Raw genomic sequence first — 6,230 nt, 5'->3', positions numbered from 1 at the left:
TTACTGCAGCAAGCCATGCAGCTGGGAGGGTGGCAGGGACTCAGCCCGCCCACCTCAAAGCAGTCTGGGGCTCCACTGGGGGCCCTGCTCCTCCCCACTGGCCCTGTTGGGACCCCCCCCATGGAGCTCCCCTCTCAGTGGCAGCCCTGACACCTCAGGCAATTGTAACTTCCCTGGAAATGGCCCGGCCTGAGCAGGAGACTAAACTCCCACCCCTGGACACAGCCACCAGGGCCGAGAGGAGAGTGGGACCAGGGGTCAGCTGCCCCAGTGGACTCCCTGTAAAGTGAGGTAAGCAAAGTCACAGTTGTTGACTGTGAAGAGCGTCAGAAGCCATTTAACCAGGAGTCTTGTGTCACAAATGGGGAAACTGAGGACTAGAGGAGTAAATTTCTTAACCCCCAGATGTCAGTGGTTGTAGAAGGCTGAGAAACAGTTCCCAGAAAAATCCAGATTCTAGAGCCCAGAACCTGCACTGTTACCTGAGTGTGTGCTGGGAGGGTCTTTGCAGATATGAACTAATGAATGATCTGGGAGAAGAGATCCTCAAGAGGCCACCGAGTGCAACCTGCCTTGCCCGCTACATGCGGCATCACAGAGAGAAGCAGTGAGAAGACGGACAGAAGCCAGCCTTGAGGACTGGAGCAGATGCAGCCCAACCACCTGGCACAGAGAGACAAAGAGCCGGTGTCCCTCTCTGGAGGGGCAGCAGCTCGGCAGTACCCTGCCTTCAGCCCAGTGAGACTTCTGCATCCCAGCACCGTGAGAGAAGACACCCCTGTCATCTCAGGCCATCGAGGCTGTAGTGACTTCCTACAGTAGCCAAGGAGCACATGCAGGGTCCGGTCGGGCCTGGGCCTGTGACTTTTCCATTGTCACTAACTGGGCTGCTAAGAGGGGGCTGTGAGCCTGGAAGGCAGGACCCCATTTGTTGCCGTGGGCTCTGCCAGTGACAAAGATGGAGACAGCATCTGGGGGAACTGAAGCAGCCCATGAGGGAGAAGCCGCTGGAAACCAATAGGAAGCATCCATCCACTCTGTCCAGAGTGGGACCTAATGCCCACTTCCTGTTGTTTGACACAGCTCGGGGTGCTCACAGCCAGCAGCCCTGTGATGTGGGTGTTTGAGCATCTGCTGAGGATGACAGCTTATGCGGAAGGGGCGCTCCCATGGGCTGGCTTTGCCTCCCTTCTGGCCAGGTGCGTGGGCCAGCTGGCTTCTGTGGAGCTGGGCGGGTCAGGGCCTGGGCCTGAGGGTCCGCTGAGTGCCTGGCGGGCAGAGGAGCGAGCATTCCATACACAGCAGCCCACAGTGTCCCTGGCCTGGGCACAGCCGCAGGGCCATGGGGAGGGTCAGAAGTGGAAAGGGCACCTGCCTCTGTAGGTCACCAGCTGTGTGGCCTCGGGCTCGCAGGCTGGAGAGTTCAGTGGCAAAGTGCATGAGACAGGGAGGAGGGCTCTTAGCAGCCGATCCGCTGTCAGGAGAGCTGCAGGAGTCTTCTAACCAATTCCTGCCTCTGCCTAGCGCAGCCTGGGGAGTGGAGAGCCCTGAAAGGAAGGTGCAGCCCACGGGTGAAAAGGGCTGCACAAATGTTTTTCTGGGACACACACGTCCCCCACACACGTATACACACTCCCGCGTTCACAGGGACAGAAACGCATGCCAAGTGACCGTGGCGGGCAGGCTCTGTCTCCCGAGAGCCACCCATCTGGCAGGGGACGCAGCCGTGCACACAGGGAACGACCTTCTCAGAAAGCATCACACTCAGAAGTGCCGGGGGCACAGGCCAGATGGTACACCTGTGCTCCCCCGATGCCCCTGACTGACCGCAAGGCCCCCGTGTGCCCGTGTGCCTCCAGCCGAGGCCAGGGCAGGGGTGGCTTGAGGGAGATGCCATGCACAAGCGCAGGAAAGGCTCCTCAGGCGGCAGAGGAGATGCCGCTGCGTCCCCGAGCAGTGTCCTGCAGCAGCAGCGAGCGGTGGCCCCAACGACAAGCCCCTTCGACCTCAGCCCCGGGCGTGGGTGGAGAGGGGCCTTGGTACGGAGGGTTTTCTTTCCGAGCTCTGGCCTAGGGCCAAGGTCTGCATCCGCCGCACTGGCCGTGGAGTCAGGGACCAAGCTCAGGACCTGACCTTGGCCATGACCGGGACCAATGCAGCAGCGGGAAGGCCCAGCACTGCGTCAGACTGCGTGGCCGTTCCGACGGTGGGTGGCTGGTGCGAGGTGTGGAGTTAGTCAGTTGTGTTCCTCAGACAAGCTGGGCCGATGGGGAAGCACTCACGGGATTTATTACATTAATCTGTCTACTGTATTCTTGACCCAAGTTCTCTCATCCGCTTCTAATATGTTTAATATAAATCTTCCAATAGGAAGGAATTTTCTAAAATACTTGGAGAGGACGTGTGTATGTGTGTGTATGTGGTGTGTGCACAGTTAGTCCATATAAACGGCATTGAGCTCTAGGGTGTTTCTCTTTGCCCCGCCCTTCCCTCCCTCTTCTCCTCTTCCTTTTCCTCCTTCCCTTTTCTCTTTCTCCTGTTTGGAATTACCTTTGCATCATCTGCCAATGATACTGTACCTTTATATGCCTGCTTTTGATGGCCACTGCCCATGACGGCGTGGCCATCTGTCCCTTGTCACCCTCCCTGGGACGCACATCCAGGCTGTGAGTGATGGCTTCACGCACAGTTATCCCAGGGCTCCCAGACTAACCTGGGGCCATCTGCACCCGCCCACAGCCTGCCAGCTCTTTGCCTCATGAGCACCCTGCTCAGATATTTTGTCCTAGTGACAACAAAGCTGACTAATATATATTGTGTGTTTGCACAGTTTTTATATTTTCCTACTTTTTCTTATATTTAACTGCATATTGAGCTATACACTTTGATACACATTTTGCAATATGTTTGTTACATTTCTCAGAGAAATCTTTATAAGCTCTCCCTTGTGATGGTGAAGAACCTGTAGATTATTCTGGGGAGAACTGACATCTTTGTAACACAGAGTTATCCATTCATGAATAAGAGACACAGTTTTGTTTATTTTAATTCTTTCTTATTTTGAATTTTTAACAAAAGATCTTCCATATCTTTTTAAAAAGCTAGTGCTATTTTTCTTGCTATTTGAATAGTGTCTTGTTTGTGTTTATATTTTTCTAACTGGGCTTTTGCAGAAATGATATTGTGCAGATTTTTATAAGTTGGCCTCACGTGCATGTGTTGGTGAGCTCTCATGTAGCTCCAGCAGTCTGGCTGCTGGTTCTATTAGTTTCTGTATTTGGATAAGTCTACCATCTACCAAAAACAGTTTTTGTCTCATCCTTTTATATTGTTATTTTCATACTTATTTTTCTTGCCTTATTGCATTGACTAGTAATTCTGGTACAAGATAAGCATCCTAATCCTAAAACCTGAAATTTGAAAAGTTCCCAAGTCATACACTTTCTGAGTGCCAACATGATGTTATAAATTTGATGGTTCAATGTACATAAACTTTGTTTCATGCAAAAAAATTAAAAATACTGTAGAAGATTATCTTTACACTATATATAAGGCATATATAAAACATGAATAAATGTTGTGTTTACTCTCAGGCCCATCCCCAAGTTATCTCATCATACATATGCAAATATTCCAAAATCTGAAACACTTTGGTCTTATGGACTTTACATGAGGTACTTAGTTAGCCTCTACAGATATTCCTCATTTAATGACCTATCTGTCTCGTGACTATTCAGACTTGCTAGCTGCATTTGGACTTACATTATAGGAATACGAGCAGCACTGTGGTGTGTGGTGGTTTCTTCTATAGCACAGTGCTGTAATTTTGCTGTAGTGCAATACTGTAGTTTAATGTTCTGCTATACATCCCAGTGCTGCATGTAAGAGTTATGTGAATAAAAGCAAAGTCATCAAGTTGGAGTTTCTTTTGGCCATTTCTTTGTTCAGAATACTGTATATACTATATGTGTCTTAGTCGTTTTTCTTGTTACTGAGAAAAAATACCTGACACCCAAAGTTAAAGAAGGAAAGGTTTATTTTGACTTACAATTTGTAGAGGTTTCAGTCCACAGTCAGCTGTCTCTAAGGCAGGGTGCCACGGCAGAGGGCATCACAGAGGGAAAACAGTCCATAGTATGGCAGGCAAGAGGCAACAAGCAGCAGCAAGCAAGCCTGACTTCTTTCTGTTCCTTTACATTCCATCCAGGTTAAAGCCTATTGATCGGTGCCACCCACACTCAGGTGGGGCTTCCATTATCCACACCCACCCTTAATCCCCAGCATCACATACTCTACTCAAGCATCACACAGCCTAGATCCAACCACTTTCCCAAAATCCCACCTATGAGTACATGAGGCTTTTGAGGGGGCATCTAGACACAAACCATAACAATACATGACTCCTTATTTAGTGACCAACTCACTTAAAGACCAAGTTCAGGATCAGAACTCGATTGGTAAAAGGAACGTCTGTACTATGTTAAAGCATAATGTAAATAGTGAGCGTGCATTGTACTGAGCCTCGGTTTAAACAGAGGATATCTAAAGTTCTTCTTGGAAATAATGTTTGCTGTGGGATTTTGGTAGATATTCTTAACCAAATAAAGAGATGTATATCCTTGGTTTTGTGGGAAGCATTTCTACTTCCAAAAGTTGTTGAGATTAACTAAATGCCTTGTCTGTATTTATCAAGATAATTCCCCTTTGGTCCATTAATTTAATGAAGCACTTTGAAAGAATTTTTATATGTTAGTATTTTTGAGAAATAGTTACCTTGCCATGTACTTTTTGTTTGTCTGCTTGTTTGGTTATTTATTTATGCTGGAGATTAAATTTAGGATTTCATGCATGCTACCACGGGGCTACAGCTCAGTCGTAATGTGCTTTTTAAATACATAGTCAGATTCCCTTAACAAATATTTTCCATGGGCAGTGGGGGTAGGGATAATCATATATATGTTAAGAAATTAAAGGAGTGCTCTGAGCTATCATCAGCTCATGTTTGAATCAAGGTTATATATAGTAGCCTCATAAAAAGTGTGGCGGTTTCCTTTCTGTTATTTGTTCTGGAACAATTTGCACAAGATCAATTATATATTATTCAAAGCTTAATAGTGCTCTCCTATATATTTTTTGTTTTGTGCTTTGTTGGGCTATGTAGATTTGGCAAATAATTAATATTTTAATTTTTGAAATAATGATTGTTCAATTTTTCTTCTACTAGTTTTGCTTTGTCACAATCTTTTTAACCATGCACTAATTTTCAAATATTTTCCTATTCTAGATCATGATAGTAATTTCATTGTTTTAAGAGCTCTATTTTGTCTGTTTTTTGCTCATTGTGCTTTTTTTCATTTAAATCTTCTCTCCTTTTCTTAAAATTTGGAGATTTTGCCAGCAATTTATAAGATGTAAAAACTTTTAGTTTTGCCATTTTCCACATTTTCTTTTTCGTTGTTGTTTTTCTGCTCCATTCAATTGTATCTTTTCGTCTTAGCTTTCTAAGTTTATTCAACTGTAACCACTTCTTTGCTAACTTTCTGAGGTCAGGCTTAGCTCATTTGTTTTTGTTCTTTCTTGCTTTTTGATAAATGTACGTAAAGCAATAAATCTCTCCCAAAGAAGTCAGTTATGTCCCACAAATTTTGACTTATGGTGCTTTCATTTTGTTCATTTCTATGTATTTCACACTTTTCCCTTGATTTCCTCTTTAACCAAAGAGTCATTCATTAGCATTCCTTTTAGTTTCCAGGTATATGGGGCTTTTGAAAGGCATCCTTTTGTTGTCAACTCCTCATTTTACAGTATTGGGGTCCGAAAGCATATTCTGTGCAGTATTCTGTGCAGTATTCTGTGCAGTGATGTTTGTTCCTTGGAATTCAGTGAAGCTTCTTTTGTCACCCAAGTTCGCTGCTGACTTTTGTGAATGTTCCATGTGTTCTTTAAAAGCATATGCATTCTATATTTATTAGGTGTGAAATATGTGTGTTCAAGCTTATTAATTGTGTAATTCAAATCTACCATAGCTTTCCTTTTCTTTTTTGTTGCTTTAGTTGATCAGTTTCATAGAGGAGTGTGTTAAAATCACCAGCTACACAAAGTGATTTATCTACTTATTCCAAGACTTGTGTTTCAGTTTTTTAAATTCATATATTTTCAGCCCTTATTATGAGGTGCATATATACTAGTGATCATTGTACTGTCTGGCCAGTGTTCATTTAAATAGTATA

The sequence above is a fragment of the Fukomys damarensis genome, unplaced genomic scaffold, assembly GCF_012274545.1.
Source record: "Fukomys damarensis isolate Sample0158 unplaced genomic scaffold, DMR_v1.0_HiC HiC_scaffold_19, whole genome shotgun sequence".
Lineage (NCBI taxonomy): Eukaryota > Metazoa > Chordata > Mammalia > Rodentia > Bathyergidae > Fukomys > Fukomys damarensis.
This window is presented reverse-complemented; position numbering follows the sequence as displayed.